The sequence below is a fragment of the Crassostrea angulata genome, chromosome 6 (genome assembly GCF_025612915.1).
Source record: "Crassostrea angulata isolate pt1a10 chromosome 6, ASM2561291v2, whole genome shotgun sequence".
In the NCBI taxonomy this organism is placed as follows: domain Eukaryota; kingdom Metazoa; phylum Mollusca; class Bivalvia; order Ostreida; family Ostreidae; genus Magallana; species Magallana angulata.
In genome coordinates, this window is record NC_069116.1 from 26,252,452 (window position 1) to 26,270,471 (window position 18,020).

Below are 18,020 nucleotides of genomic sequence, written 5' to 3' on the forward strand. Positions count from 1 at the left end.
ACGTTCGCATCTGTAGGGACGTAAGCTTAAATTGGTTTGACATGAGTGCGACCTATAAGAAGTTATTGAACATTATGATAAAAAGGTGATATGTATTATGAATACTTAGTCTCATCAAAATAAATTGTATCATGTTCGCATGTATTGTTATAATCAAAATTAAAAAATCATTCCTCAACCCCGATATGCAAAGATGTGCTTATATATCATTTTAATACTTATAAATGCCCGCATTGATCACTCATTTACAATTGCTTTAAGTTGGAGTTAAAACCAACTTAACTGTATGCCTACACAGTTACACATATATTTGCATGCAGTGGTAGACCCAAGCCGCACTACATACTTTTGCATGCATAAAATATACTGCGTAAACTCACCAGTCATTAACAAAGCATCCCCCATCGTTATGTCGCACAGCTATCACAAGAATGACGATATTATATAACGTCATTATAACGATAGAACGATATAAAACGTAGATACAGAAACACTTGTTTTCATAAAATCATTTTTCGAAGCATTTTTGTTTTCGAAATGTCACAAAAATATAATTACAAGCCAAGAAAAAGCATTTTCTTTGATCTATCACTTGGTTTTCTCCATAAGAATGTTTATACGTGTCAGCTATTTTAAACCGAGGAAGAAAACGATTCGGGTCAATCAAAATTTAATGGATGTATTGCTACTTTTTACTATAATGTCCAACAGATTTTTATTAACATTCAAAAGAAGATTTTTTCAATATTTAAATCATTTATGATACAGTTTATCCTTTCAAACTATGTCCATTCTTTTGATTCAACTTGCTCTGTAAACTAAATTGTGCTGATTTTAATAGTTACTGTAGCAGTAAGCGTATAGTATTATTCAAATGGTCGAGCACATTGCGTACAGCAAAAAATGATTACAGTTCATGATATTTTGGAATTTTCCAACTTTTATTCACAATAGCATAAACACAGACTCAATTTATCATTTTGACATATATATGTAAATATCTACCTGTACAAATCACCGGTTAGGGTGTAAAATTTATTTTTTGCACAAAGTAATCAAAAGTAGTGAAACTTTCAATAATATAAATATTTTTAATTTCATATATGCATTACACTCTATTTAAGGCACATAAAATTTTAAATTAAGATTAAAGTTGCCTTTTTTGGTAGAAAAATAAATTCTAGTTAACGTCTTTAACAAAAAGAACAGAACCTAGGTATTCATATGAATAGAGGGAAGAAAAACTTTTATCTTAAAGTATTATTTAAGCGATTCCTTTGGCTTATCCTTAATCAAAGTTGAACACTGGTAATTTTTACCAATTTGAAACTCAGGCTGGCTGGAGATTCGAAATTTTCTGAACACTTTGTGACTTCTTGAAAATCTTCATAGTCACTAGATCGTTGACTACCCGATTTGGTTTCCTCGGCTGTTGTCACAACAGGTGTCAAATATCCCTGTGATATCTTACTGATATCACTTTTAATGCTTGCATCCTCTTCTTTCTTGCTGTGAAAGGATGAGGAAGGACTTGTTTTATTTTCGATGCTTAAGTCCTCTTTTTCACCGTGTAGTGATAACGAAGGACTACTTTTTTGTCCTCTGCCTCGTCGTAATGGACAGCTGCATACATTCTGACTGATCTATCACTGATAGTGAGATACGAATGAACATCGATGTCCTCTTCATTGGTTCCTAGTTCAAGTACCCCCTCAGTTGATTTTGCATCTGTGGTGTCATTCATAAATTAACAAGCATGTTTTTTTTATATGTATTGTAAAAAAACATTTTGTTTAGTTGCAAAAAGAACGACGGCATCCTAACATCCAGACATGTCTTAAACTTAATAGAACCCGACACACTTAACAAAGCATTTGGTCAATTGCTTATATGTCATAGCTAGTTAAGAGTGTTTCGGCGGTATTAATAGCACATGTTATTCACTTCAGCTGATTTTAATTTGGATCTAATTCTCAGATAGCCAGCGATTAGACATTCGCTCATACATCAAACCTACTAACAGCGTCCAATACCTGCATAGACAAAGTGCTCATAGCTCATCAGTTTTCATGGGCCTAATTAAAGGAGAATGTACCAGACATCTGAAAAATACTAGTGATCAAGCTGTATTACTTAATTTTTTCAAAGTTTTCAAAACCCATGCAAGAAACTCTTTCTGCAAATAGATTGCTCACCTGAACAGCAGTTCCTTGTAACATTACATTTCGTAGCATATGCTTTTTCTATTTTAAACATTGAACCCCTTTCTGGGGACCCAGTATTGGTACGAGATTTATGGTTGGCTTGAACAACATAAATAGTAACATAGGAATGAAAATGTGTAGCACTGCGGTGGGACCGCACGTACACAGCCTGAGAAACTGAACGTAGAAGAGTTCCACTTCAAGAGGAATAACTCTCAGACTGTACAAAACATCAAGAAAGATAACTCTTGGTTCCACTACATTAGAGTTTGCACATTTTGAGGATCCTTACATAGTAATCTCACAAACTGTAGCATTATAGTTCTCGAGAAAAACTTTTAAAAAATATTTTCAATATATCTTTCTATGTTGAACTTTGAACCCCTCTTGGGGCCACATTATTAGTCCAGTGCTGAAGCTTTAATTATTTGGAATCTACATTATTTAAGGATGCTTGCATAGTAACCTCACAAGCAGAAGCATTATAGTTTCCTAGAAAAAGATTTTTCTCTACATTTTCCCTCTATATTTCTATGCTAAACTTTGAACACCTCTTGGGGCCCCAGTATTAGATTGAGGTCACGGCTTTTATAATTTCGAATCTACACTAGTTGAGGATGCTTACATAGTTATCTGAAAAATTGATGCAATGTAGTTCTCGAGAAGAAGATTTTTAAACATTTTCCATATTTACTTCTACATTTAACTTTAAACCCATCTTGGGTTGCCAGTATTAGTCCAGGGGTCACTATTTTAAAACTGTCGAACCTTCATTATCCAAGGTTGTATGCATGATAGTAATCTCACAAATTGAAGCATTGTAGTTCTCGAGAAGAAGATTTTTTTAACATGTTACCTTTATATTTCTATAATAAACTTTGACCCCCTCTTGGGGCCCCTGTATTGGTCCGGGGGTCACGATTTTACCAATTAGGAATCTACATTAGCCAAGGATGCATGTATTCCACAAACTATAACATAGTAGTTCTTGAGAAGAAAATTTTTAAATGTTTCCTTTATGTTTTTTAAAATGTTTAAATTTTGAACCCCTCTTGGTGCCCCATCAATTGTCCGGGAGTTACGATTTTAACAAATTAGAATCTACATTATTTTTTTTTTTTTTTTTTATAATTTATTTGTTTATGTCAATGTCAAAGCACAATATAAACACAGATTAAGTACATAATATCTGCTTTCAGTATTTTGATTTAAGTATAATACAGTAGAAAAAAAGTTACATATACAAAAATATGCTTTTCTAAGAATAACGCATATACATATGTGCATAGATATTTATATTTGCACAATGTAGACATATGCATTCATAGCATAGTTGCATGAATATATGTGCAATGAGATTGAGGTTGATGAAGAGGATAGATAAAAGAAGGGGGAGGGGGTAAGTGGGGGAGGGGTATGTGGATTTATGTTTTCTGCTAAAAAGAGATTTTAAACAGCTATAGTTTTTGAAATATAATATATTTGTGTGTGTATAATGACCCTTTTATGATAATAGACAATTAAAGTTTATTACAAATATCTTGCCAGTGTTTTTCATATTCATTGTATTTACAATCTTTCAGTAGTAAATATTTTTCTATATACAACCTATCTATTATCGTTTTCTCTAGACAACCAAAGTACAGGGATGGAGTTGTCGTTTGTTTGTATTTAGATGCAAAAATATACTGTTTGACAGAAAGAATAAGTAAATTCTGCAGTCTATAAATGTTTCTGTTTGTATATTTTCCAAACAAGACAGATATTTTATCAAAGCAAACAGATATATTAAATTTATTTAGCATCCATTCTTCTATCTTAAGCCAAAGCTCTTTTACATGTACACAGTCATAAAAAAGGTGTTCTATTGTTTCTATATAGTTCTTGCAAAAAGTGCATGATGAAGAATTCAAAATATTTAACTTAAAGAGATATTCATTTGTTGGAACTATTCTATGGAGTGTTTGGAATTGGAGCCACCGGAGTTTTGTTTCCTGTGTAACTTTAAAAGGAAGTTCAAATATTCTACTCCATGTTTTTTCCGAAAAAATATTTCCATTAGCTTGCCATTTTGTCACTGCTGTAATAGCTTGTTTACAATTATTTACCAGTAATTGATACATATCATTGCATCCTTTTTCATTTTTAAGAAATATTCTTAAAGAAGAGGGGATATGTGGTCCAAAGGCTTTATCAAAGGGTGCTATATGTTTGTTCTTGAGGTCACTGCCTTTTTAATTCCACAATATTCAATAAAGTTTGTTTTTATATTCATTTCTCAGTAAAATACATTCATTTGCTCGTAACTTAAAAATTTTCCATCAAGGTTATATAAATCACACAATAAGAAGATGCCTGCATTGAAGTAGTGGTTAAGAAAGATAGGTTTATTTTCTATTTGAATCTTTGGGTTGTCCCATATTTGTTCATACCAAATGTTCATTTTCATTTTACTAGAAGTTTCATTAACCTTAGTCCAGCATAGAAAAACATCCTTCCAGAAAGGATTTGTAATAGTCTTACATATATCAAGAACAAACAAAAATCCCCTTTTCCACAGATTACCAGTATTACAATGAATTACTGACTCGAGTAAAGGAACCCATTTACTATTTGAATGTAGTATTCGTCTGATCCATGTGGATTTTAGGTGATCATCTTCAGCCCCCCATGTCTATATTCCTGAATAACAGTGTCTTTTTTAACTTTATGTATTTTACTGTTCCATAAAAATTCAAACATTTCGCTCTCAAGATCTTTCAAAAATTTATCATTAGGCATTGGCAATGCAAGAATTAAATGGTTTAATTTTGGTATAATTAGTGTCTTAAGAACAGTAAGTCTGCCTATTGGGGTCATCCTTCTTACTTTCCATTGTTTAAGTAATTTTCTAACCTCGATCAGCTTTGGTAAATAGTTTAGTTCAACCATGTCTGGCAAATTTACTGAGAATTTTATTCCAAGCATATCAAAAGTATTATTTTTCCAGTCGAGTTTCCATCTTGAGTGATGGAAAACTTCATTTGAAAATTTTTTACTTCCTATCCAAATCATTTTAGTTTTTGAAAACTGTATTCTTAACCCTGATATATTTGCAAAATAATCTAAGTCTTGGAGAATGCCATCCATAGATGTTGATGAACCATCGAATATTAGAGATATGTCATCTGCATATTGAGAAAGTTTATATTCCACTCCATCAATAACTATGCCCTTAATGTTTTTGTTATTTCTTATAATTATGCCTAAAATTTCAGCACACAATAGAAACAGATATGGGGATATTGGATCACCTTGTCTACAACCTCTTTCTGGATATATATAATCTGAAATGTGTCCATTTTGAATGACACCCATTTTAATACCATTATAAAAAGTTTTAATCCACCTATTTATTGATGGTCCAAAGTTAAAGAATTCTAAAGCTTTGTATATAAAGTTCCAGGAGATTGAGTCAAAAGCTTTCTCAAAGTCAATTAACATCAAGAGGCCAGGTATATCATTATATTCAGTAAAGTGCATAATATCATAGACCAGCCTAATATTTTCACCTATAAATCTGCCTTTTAGAAATCCTGTCTGGTCTCTGTTTATTAATTTATCAAGGACAGTTTTTATTCTTTCAGCAATACAACCTGAAGCTAGTTTATATACTATATTTAATAAACTGATAGGACGCCAGTTCTTTAAAAACTGTTTAGGTTTTCCTGCCTTTGGTATACACGTTATTATGCTTAACTTGTTTGGACTTGAGAATTGTAGTTGTTTATATGATTCATTGATTGCTCTTGTAACAAAAGTTCCAATATCCTTCCAAAAAACTTAAAAAACTCACAACTAAAACCATCAGGCCCTGGACTCTTGTCATTTTTCATTTTTTTAGAAAATTAAGTACTTCAGCACTAGTTATCTTTCCTTCTAAAGCATTTGACTCTTCATTACTTAATTTTGGAACATCATAGATATTTAATTTTTCTTGAATAGTAATGGATTCATAAGATTCTCTACGTTTATACAGCTTTTCATAAAAAATCTTTGTTTCATTCAAAATTTCTACTTGTGAACTAGTATGGGAACCATCCTCTCTTTCAACCATTGGTATTATTTTGCAAGTATAATTTCTAGATTCCAGGTTAATAAAATATTTTGATGGTTTTTCACCCTCTTCAATCCATTTTGCTCTTGACCTAATACATTGTCCTTTAAATCTATTTCTTCTTATATCTTCATATTCCTTTTGCTTCTCCGTTAAGGTAATTAAAGACTGTTCTGAAAGATTTTGTTCCAGTTTAAGAATCTCTTTTTCTAAATTTTGTTCTTTTTGTAACATTTTCTTTTTTTTAAAAGAGGAATATGATATTGTTTTACCCCGAATTTCCATAAGTAAGGTATCCAGAAAGAGTTGATCATTGATAGTAAATTGAATGTCATCTAGCTTGATAGTTTCTATATTTTTTCTGTTATAAATAAGACAAGAGTATTCAGTTTTAACATAGTTAATATTCTTTTTAACAATATCTACATATTCTTTATCATATAGTAGGGAGTTATTGAATTTCCAGAATCCTCTACCCCTTACAAATTCATTTAATTTAAATTGTAGCGTTACTGGGGAGTGGTCTGAACGATAACTATTATTATGAGTTATTATTGGGTTCATTATTGATAGTGTGTCTGATATCAAAAAGAAATCTAACCTTGCTTGTTTTATCGGATTTTTTTTTCTCCATGTGTATTCGGTTTTTTCTGGATTTGCTTGTTTGAACATATCTTTAAGATTAAATAATTCTATTAATTTTATAACTTCCTGTCTAGCTTTTTTATTGTTAAGGTTTTTATAATTTTTTGAATCTAGGTTCATATTCATTATGAGGTTAAAATCACCTCCAAGTATAATATGTTGTTCATCATGTAATTCTTCAAGTTTAAGTGATAGATTACTGTAAAAATCAGGTGTATCGAGATTTGGGCCATATACATTAATAAGTAAAATATTTATCTCCTGCACAACGACATCTAAAATTAGTAAATTACCAGAGCTATCCTTGTATATTTTGTTTATTTTAGATTCAAAATTGTTATTAAATAGTATGGCAACACCTCTTGAATTAGATTTAAATGAATTGAAAAAAGCCTTACACCCCCATTGTGTTTGTATAAAGTTTTCATCTACATTATTTATGGATGTACATGTATGTATAGTAATATCCCAAACAGTTGCATTATAGTTCTTAAGAAGAAGATTTTAAAACATTTTCCTATATATGTTAAAATCTAAACCCCTTCTGGGGCCCCACTTTCTGTTCAGGGGTCACGATTTTTACAATTTAGAATTTTCACTATATATACAACCTTTTGTGTAAATATTGGCATTTTTGGTGCAGTTGTTCTTGAGAAGAACGTTTTTAAACATTTTTCATATGTAGTTCTATGCTAAACTTTGAACCCCGCCTTGGGCTGCAGTTTTGGTCCGAGGGTCACGATTTCTACAATTTAGAATCTTCATTATACATATCAAAGGCCGGTATGCCCACAAAGGCTCAAGCTGACATTTTCTTTAAAATAGGTATCATTAATTTAAATTTCTGTCGTATATCAAATAATTTCAGACTAAAAATATTTTGTGTAACTATATTCGTACATATTATAGTATTATTGCCAAGCAGACAACATACAAATAGATATAAAACATGGGTTCATCAACAAGATTTCACAAAAGCCCTCGCCATGCACAGGGACACATCCGTCCTCGATCGACCAGGGATCCCGCGAAATAGAGATCCGTGCACGCGCTGTCTGAGTTAGGTTGTACGTACAATAAGTCCATTAATACCACAATATGCAACTATATTTTTATATGCAATTTTAAAATCACCATGTGATTGTATACTCAGTATATTTCCTTATAAAATACGTAGTGATGCATTTGTAATACAATGAATCATAACTCATCATGGTTACAAAAAAATCGAAGAAGTTTCAAAGTTCAAAAATAAATTATCTTCTTTCTGCTTTAAACACTCTTTGAGCAAATTTTACGGGTTCATCAATTGTGTACGAGGGAAACATATCAACAGTGTTTCCCTAATTATTATAAAACATTCTTTTTTCAAAATATACAAGCTTTTGTGAAAAGTTGGCATTTCTGGTGCTTTGTACCAAATTTGGTTAAATTTGGCCTTGTGGTGTTTGAGAAGAAGTCGAAAATGTGAAAAGTTTGAAAAGAAAAATGTGAACTGACGGACGGACGGACGGACGACGGACAGCGGGTGATCAGAAAAGCTCACTTGAACCTTCGGTTCAGGTGAGCTAAAACACTAAAAAGACTACCAAACGTTTTGGTGACCAAATTTAACCCATGTATTAAAGGGTTAAGGAAACGACTTATGAAATACTGGGATAAAATACAACATGACGAAGTATTCAATGAATTATTCACAACACCTCCTATGATTGCGTACAGTAAACACAAAAATATTGGTGATCTAATCAATAGATCCAAATTAAAATCAGCTGGAGTTCAAAGAGATTAATTGAGTTATGCATAAGGTGAACTCCTGACGAGGCGAGCCTTAATACAGTTCTGAAATGACATGTGCTATTAATACCGCCGAAACACTCTTATCTAGCTATGACATATAAGCAATTGACCAAATGCTTCATTAAGAGTGTCGGGTTCTAATAAGTTTAAGACATGTCTGGATGTTAGGATGCCGTCGTTTTTTTGCATAAAGAATAAATGCACACCAATTAAATAGCAATAAAGTATAATTATAATTATAATACAGTAACCACTATAAACTAACCGTTTTTTGCTTGCGAGAAACTTTCGAGAGAATTTCGGGAACTAAAGATTTAACATTGATTGTTTTAGATATATCAAAGCATAGTCTTGGCTGCAAAACGAGGCACCCAGAATAAGTAATTGACACTATTAAATCGTTAAAATAAAATCGTTGCGAATAAAAGTTGGTTTACAGCAGTTTTTTTTATTCTAAGTTTTACTCTATTTTATCTTTTTTCAAAAGATGTACACAGTTATTAGAAATATAATTTTCAATCTTTATAAAATAGCTAACAAGAACATTCAATTAAGTGCAGACATTTTTTACACAGTTAATTTCTACTGTTTGAGAATACAAAATTCTGCGGATATAATACTAGAATGGTTTAATTATCATCGCTTATACTTACCATATTCACGCTTGTAAAACCGTTTGCTTACTCTAGAATGTTAGGAAAATACACATTTAATTCAATTTAATAAAATAATTCAGATTTGGTTAATAAAAAAACCGAATATATTCTAAATCCATTTTAAATCGTTTATAAAGAACAGCATGATATACAACAGCTGTAACTTTGTACAAAAGCTATAATAAATAAAGTGCACCTGATGAGAAAAGAGGCACATATAGTGCTGAAGACGACGACGGTCATTATCGACACAATCAGAGGCGTGGTGAGGCTATATAGGGGAGTAACTCCGGACCCCGTGCGTGTGTTGTGTTGATTGGCAGTATTTGAAGAAGAAGAAAGGGTAACTACAGACAAACGTGTTGCATCTGTTGCTGAAGAAATGATTAAATCATCGTAAACTTATGTTAACTAACACAATGTTGATATCAACAAAAAACTTATTACGTTATAATTAGTCGAATCTAAAAGCTTCTCTATTTGGTATTTGCTTTTGATAGTTGGAAATTTTCATCTACGCTTGATTGTAAATGGTCCAAAGTTTGAATTTTAACATTATTCACGAGTTGTATATACTCAAGCCTTTACTTAATACAACTCACATGTAGCATACATCATAGTTGTACCATAGAGAATAGACTACACAAAGTAGCCTATATGAAAAATTGTGTGTTTAGGGTAACGCTGATGAAAAAATTAGGTTAGGTAGGTATTTTTTTCTGCATGAATCTAAGAATATTTATTTGTATCATATTTAAAACGGGTTTTTAATAGAAATAATATAAAAAAAATTACAATCGGATAAAAACAGACATCTAAAAATGGTAGGATCGGGACATTTCTGTAGGTTAGGTCGGGTAACCCTAAACACACAATTTTTTTAGGCCTAACCTCCAAACGCTTAAAGACAGAATAAATTGATGGTGTTATCCGCTTAATTATAGATTAATTATCTTATCAATACTTTTAACATTTTCAAACGTAACGATTCATATTCACTTAAACCTTAATCTTATTAGTACTAGACTTGTGCACTTACCGCTTTAAAACCTTGCTTATAAAACTTGCTTTCAAACGACAACCCGAATTATATATCAAGGGGAATACACATGATTAACATTGTTATTTTATGCCAATGATATTGTACTACTTGCTGAAACCTCAAGAAGGATAACAAATTTGAATCAATTAAGTCATAGTTTTACCAAAGAATGGCCCCAGTCTGCCTATTTAGAAAGAACAATGTCATATTTAGCAATGTTTGTAAACTGACACTAAAGACACCCAATGTAGGAATGCTTATCATTTGTAGAATTGAACCCTGTTCAGTAACACTTTTTAAAGAATATGTGACAGTTTCGATCAACAAATGCTTAATATTTAAGCCTTTTTTTCCCTTCTAATAATGTTTTGCATTATGATTTCATAAAATAGATAAGTTTATTTACAATACCCGTATCAGTCAAAACACATTAATTATAGAATAAATACTCTAAGAAGACTCATGTTTGATTCAAATTTGGAGAAAGGTAGATATAACTAGATTTCAAAGCAACGGATAGTATCAGATTGTAATTGAATGCCGAAACTATAAAACTTTGAAAAAAAATTACTTCAATAGTTATATCAATTAAAACATGAAATTATGCAACCTTGGAATAGATAAAAAGTGCAAGCAAGAAGATAGAAAGCTTTTTAATAGCTTGATGCCTTGCCGTCAAATGATGGACGACACAAAAAAAATGAATATGCAAGGCTAACAATTTCGGAACATAAAAAAAGATTATTCTGTAATATTTGACATCTAGCAGGCAAACTGAAAAACTTATAGCATGATAGAGTCTACACTTGTCTCGTAAAATTCAACGTGGGTTAAAATCTTTTGTCTGGTAAATTAAATTAACTGCAATCTACTGTATATGAGATAATTTGTCACAATTTATAAACTCTAGCAATCGCTTTAGACCAAGATAAAGTAAATGTTACTTCTATTTTTTCTATGTTTTTGTTATAATAGTAAGCAAAATTATATTCTGTTCATTAGCTTTTCATTTTCTTTGAATAATCATCCCGGGAGATTGAACTTAATAAATAAATTATGTAAGATTTTATTCAAAATATTTTTTTAATTTAAAAAGAAAAGTCTCAAATAGCTCAATTATGAAATTGATGAACAGTGTAAGAATCCATACAAGTGAGTATAATTATTTAGATTAACTTCACTTTTAACAAGAAGCCCTTTTTTTCAATCTGAATTGCAGCAATGAGAGATCTCGTGTGATTCTATTATACTTGCACATGATAACTTGGTTGTTTTAAAATTTTACAGTTTAAATAAGCAGTTTACATTCTAATTGAAATTTTCATATTTAACGCGTTATAGGCTTGTTTAGAACCGGAAGTTACAATATTCAACTCCTTAACAAAGTCGAAAAAACAGCAACTAATTTAAGAACTAAATTTTGCAACTAATGTTAAATTTATTATTTGCATAACTGCAAGTTATTTTTTTTTATCAGAAATAAAAATAATTAAATAAAAACAAACAATTAATTTAAAAAAAAACAAATAAAATAAAAAACAAATATAAACACATCAGCAAAACAAAGACAAAAATAAACAAACACTTTTACATATTTATGATTTAAATTGCTTCGTGGAAAAGTTATTCACATATCACTCAAAGGTATCATAAGACATTGATGCTCTCTCTGGTATTGTCAGCATGTTCACGCGTTTTATTTTATTTATTTTTTTTTTTATCATTGCCTGGATGATGCAAAATTATATTTACTTTATTTACCTGTCGTTATATCTGTAGTTGTATTGTTGTTTGTACAACCTATAACTGGATTACAGAATTGTTCATCAGAGCAATCACAAATATGGTAACACCCTTGACCGTATGTTCCATACTGACACGGTTCTGAACAGTTACATCCGTAACTACCAGACTCACATGCTGAAATGTCAAATAAATATATATTTATAGATCGATACCTACATGATTGTATACCAAAAAAATCGATTTGTAAAGTTAACTATCTTACGTTCACATCTTTGGGGTCCTATTCTAAAGTTGGCTTGACATGAGTTTGGCCTAGCAAACAATAATGTAAGATTTAATTAATGCGGATGTTATCTTTCAGTCTGTTTTAAAGAAACAATGATAAATCAATTCAGTCCATAAAATTTTTGACTTCACATTTACTGGGTGTGTAATGGTTCATTTAATGATATTGTATGAACTATTTTCAGATCTGTTTTCGTTGTTGCATACTTATTCAATAACAGTTCATTTAAAATATTGTTTTACATTGGGTTTAAACTCTAAAACCACAAGCAAGATTTTTGACAAGGACTTTTAACGTTGAACGAACAATTCCTATAAAAGTTTAATACAATCTTTTAAATTACTTAATTAAGCAGATTAAGGGGGTTGATATAGCAAATAAAAATGATTTTTTTCAATAAAATTCCAGAACGAATAGGAAGTACAAAGCGATACTTTTTAGATTCATTAGAAATGATAATGTAAAGCACGAATTTATATGATGTGTTATTGTATTCATTGCTTTCATCGGCACATCAGTATATACAAGCACAGTTAGATGTACTCACCAATCGTTTACATGACATCCTCCATTGATATTACATACATATAGAGAAAGAACAGCTAGTATTCTAACGCGAACACTCATAGTCTCTAGTCACAATAATAGTAAATTAAGGTAAACCTATATCTTGAGGTAATTGGAAATATTTAAATTCCTAACAGTAATATTCACTTCATATCGACTGCTAAATAACAGCTGATCATGATTAAATTTCTGCGAATTGCCGGCGTAAGTTATTCCGGAATTTCCTTTTTCATATGCGACGGTGTTTAAAAAAGCAGACAATAATTGCAATGGATAATAAATCATGCACATAAATATTGTATTTTTTTTAATTGCAAAATAAACAGGACATAGCAAAAACCATTCGCACCATCCATAATCTTACAGGATTGGTGCTGTTGCTTTTAAAAACGTTTGTATGAGAGCTGCTTAACTGTAGTACAGGATGAGTAGTAACTTTCAATTATGAGAGAAACACACATGCATCCTCTTTGTTTTTATCACATAAGACAAATTTGACTTTGCTAGAAAAAATTCTTTTCGCTATACAGAATGACAAATGTACGTAATTTGTGATAAATGAAATGTCCTTTAACATAAGAACAGTCTTCTACTGTTAAATTGAAAATGTGGTTTCCTCAATTCTTGTTGAACACCAATTTTCGAAGATTTAGATTTCGAGCTCATGGTCATTGAAATGCAATATCCATTTAAGTAATGTTTTGCTGTTATTTTCACTAAATCCACCAGCTTTGATGCCCTCAAATAGAGATAAAACTATAGAATTTGAATAATATTGTAAATGTACATAAATTATCATCGTGGTTTTCGAGTGAGAATTGGGCAAGTAAATAGTTTTTCGCAAAATGAAAAAAACAAACAAACAAAAACACCAAAAAACTGATAGAAGAATGATTGATTTTAAACACGTTTGGGGTTGATTTAGACTGCATTGTTCTTACTGATGTAAAGTGATTATATTATGGTAAAAAATATTCATTAAGTCTTAACCTTTCACACGGATTTATTCTAAATGATCTAATGTAATATAAGCTGCTGCATCCAACCATTTGACTGTTAATGTTAAAAGTATCAACGCAGAACAGCTTGAAACCATCTATAAACATGACACGGACATTATAATAAATTGAAAAAAACCCCATTAAATTGAAGTGGCTAACAATGCTCGATAACCAATTAAATTTAATTTTAATATTAAAATACAAACTATATTTAACTTTTCAATACAAATAACTTTAATGCCGTGTGTGTGTGTGTGTGTGTGTGTGTGTGTGTGTGTGTGTGTGTGTGTGTGTGTGTGTGTGTGTGTGTGTGTGTGTGTGTGTGTGTGTGTGTGTGTGTGTGTGTGTGTGTGTGTGTGTGTGTGTGCGTTCGTAAACACTGCCAACTGAGAGCCGACGTCAAGTTACACAGCAACAACTGAGAACACAAAATTCAAGTGAGGACAAAAATCTGGTCCTCACTTGAATTTCACCTTAGAAATGCTTAAAATCATGCTATAAACCATATATGTGAAAATTGGTGCATGGACCAGTTGGAAGTATTTTTCCGTTTTGTGTATGTTGTGTGTATAAAATTATCAGCTCGTCAGCATGGCGGTATACACACCACAAAGTGTAACACGCATGCGCGGGTTAAAACGGAAGTTTACATTCTATCTGGATCATATAAGCGCTTGAAAACATACAGATATCAAGGACGATCAATCTCGCGTAAAAAGATAAAGGTAAGTATTATTTGTTTTGGTTTTTAAAAAATATTTTATCACATAGTGCGCGGGTATGATAAGGCAACTCTCAGCGATCAAATTCCTCTGATCGAAATGACGTCACAATAAGCAGCATGATGTCATATTTTACTCAGAAACATGTCGATTTTACCTTTATCTCTGGTTTAAATTATAAAAACTACAGGCATAAAATATCACTAAAAACTCTTCTAACTGAGTATTGATTTTTCTCTATTACGTATAATTATCATTGATGACGCCACAAGCATGTTTAATAGAGAAGATCATGTCGGGAGACAAATCATCGGAATGCAGTGTAAACAATGCCGAAATAAGACTTATTTAATACAGATACCTAAGATTTAGATGAGTGTCAGTTAGGATATAATCAGGATAATACAGGCATGGATATTTTGTTTAATCAGCGAGTGTTATAAGGTAAGCAGATCGACATTTATATGGCTTGACCAGCCTTTCCTCTGTCAGTGTGTACAAAAAAAAGGCAAAAGTGTAACACTACCCCGGATATTATGAAAGATGACTTTGTTAAATATCAACGGTGTATGACCTAAACTACTTGAAAAGTGCTGCTAGAATCCTGTGAATTGTTGTTTTAAATGAAAAATACGTAATATTTTCAATGAAATTATAGAAGTTGAGGGGGTTTCCGATAAATATTTACAATATCTATTTTATGCGATTAACAAGAGGATTCTAGCAGTAATACTAATAAACCTGAACTAATTGCCGATCGAATTATTGTAACAAACAGACAAATGAACTTCGGGGTAGTGTTACACTTTTTGATTTTTTGTTAAGGTAAAATATTGATCTATTTATAACTGTCACGTGATACCATGGCACGGCAGCTTCAAAGATCCAGTCTATTCCGAAGTAGAAAAATAATATCTTGGTGAACACATTCACTTGGTATTAATATACCGCACTGTTTTCATAAAAATAAACAGTTTTCAAATAGATCATAATTTTGACGGTCATCAAACTAAAAGTTGCCTTAACCTACCCGCGTGTGTGTTATAGATTTGCTAAGGATTTTATTCAACAAACGGAAATTTACATCCATACTTGTTTTATCGATTAAATTGAATCATACCTTCAGATACAAATACAGTGCGAGAAGCCGTGTATAATCGATACAAACTGGTATAATGGTAAATTATTTCCAACAGTGTAAGTCAGTGTTTACTTAAAATCGTTAATAGTATACATGAACATAAACCATCACATACAATTTCATACAACTAACTAAAGACGTCACAACAAAAATTGCTCATTATACTTTAAAGGCATCCATATTAACAGCCATTGTCTTTGCAGGATGATCATTGTATTCATATATTACATACGGACGATGTGCAATTTTCAAAGCAATACGAATTAATGTGTTATCAAACAAAAAGCTAGATATGCACAATAAATATGCCATACAAATTGCATGGCGTTAAAGAAAATATCCATGCATGTAAACATGAAATCAGCAAGTACTGGGGACGTGTAGAGGAGAATAAAAGCAATAATTTCATTTTTAGAAGTTGCTAACCTAGCTATCATGACATAAAAACGTGTTATAACCATTATGGTTTGTACATTGTTGATTTTGAAGTAGTTTAATGTACTATGTAAACACAATATATCAACATCATTTTCCCCCAACACCCCTCCCTTAAGTAAATTTTAGATCCGCGCCTGTTTGCATATCATTACATCATACAACTTATATAAGAATTTTTATGATATCCTAGAAATTTGTCCTTTTTTAAATGAAAAGATATCAACGAACCAATTTAAGCTATAAATGCACAATCAATATAACATACCAATTGCAAGGCATAAAAGATTATTAAATGAAAAGATACCAACGAATTTAATACACACATATAAATATAAAGACTCAACAAAAAAACCCACACACATTGTAACTGCTGGCAATTGGGAAAAAATGAATGCATTACAATTAGCGTCAATTATCAAAATTTAATTGTGTAATGACAATAAGTATCCATCATTATATTTTTTGTGAAATATATCGTTGTTTATGATTTTCATTTTTGTGATTGGTTATTTGTGGTGTATCTTCTCGTCTGAGGCTTTAACTATGGTTTTTAATGCGTACAGTTTTTTTTAAAAATACAATTTAAATAAATCATAAGACTTACCTTTAATGTTACAGTTTAATTTGTATTACGTTTAATAATATTGCTGTTTTCATTTTTATCTGTCTAAACATTTGCATAAATATAATAACATCTGCTTTAATAAATTATATTATGCCAGGCGCGGATTCCACTAAAAAAATAAGGCCGTGAAATCTAAAAGAGAAAAAAACAGGGCTGCGTTCAGGATCGTAGTGACTACGTGGGGATACGTAGCAGCTACGCTGTTGAACAGAAAGCTAGCCAAGCCGCTACGTAGATATACCTAGCCTACATTTTTAATGCTAAGCATCAAACTCGAAATTGCTACCTTAGTTACCACTTTGTACCAAACATGATATTTATCCTATTTAGTTATATTTAGTTCATATGATAAATTATTATGAATTTTAACTTGTACTGTACGTTATATTTCCGCTTGAAATTAACAAAATATGTCGGTTTAATAAGATACCGGGTTTCTGAACTGAATAAAGTTTCAAATTACATAAGACAAAAAACCGCATTCAGTGGATTCAACACATATATTCTAGTGTCCAGATTGACCTACATGTAGCTGCATGGCCAACTTAGAAGATTAATTATTAATTATAAATAAGATTCTTTTGATAAAATTAGGGCTATAAAAACTATTATTCTGAATAAAAAAATCCGCTGCTCGTATCCTCATTGGATTAAACTGTTTTCAAAACAAAGCGAACATATAGAAAAAAGCTTTCCATAATTTTCAGTTTAAATAAAAAAAGAATACTTTGATTTCGGTTAAAGTCAGTTATTTAAAGAAAATTTAGTTTTATTGAACAATTGTAAACATTGTTAACGGAATTAAAAATATAACATCGGTGATAAATGTTGGATGAAAAAGACAAAAAAAAATGAAAACCTCTTTATTTTCTTTAACTGACTTGAATTGAAATCACAGTATTCTTTTTTTTAAATGTTTAAGACGTAATTATTTCAACATTGACAAGCTAAAAAAAAAGACGTAATTCACCAATCGTTATTATGCCTATTTTGTTGATTTGCACCCCCCCCCCCGATGCTACGTTCCAATTATGGCGAACGGACTCGGTCG

The 18,020-nt window shown here is 31.1% G+C and overlaps 1 pseudogene; it reads right to left on the bottom strand.

Annotated features, from left to right (window-relative positions):
* Window positions 1-1,292: 1,292 nt before the first annotated feature.
* On the bottom strand, window positions 1,293-13,102 carry LOC128187992 (uncharacterized; annotated as a pseudogene).
* Between the last annotated feature and the right edge of the window lie 4,918 nt (window positions 13,103-18,020).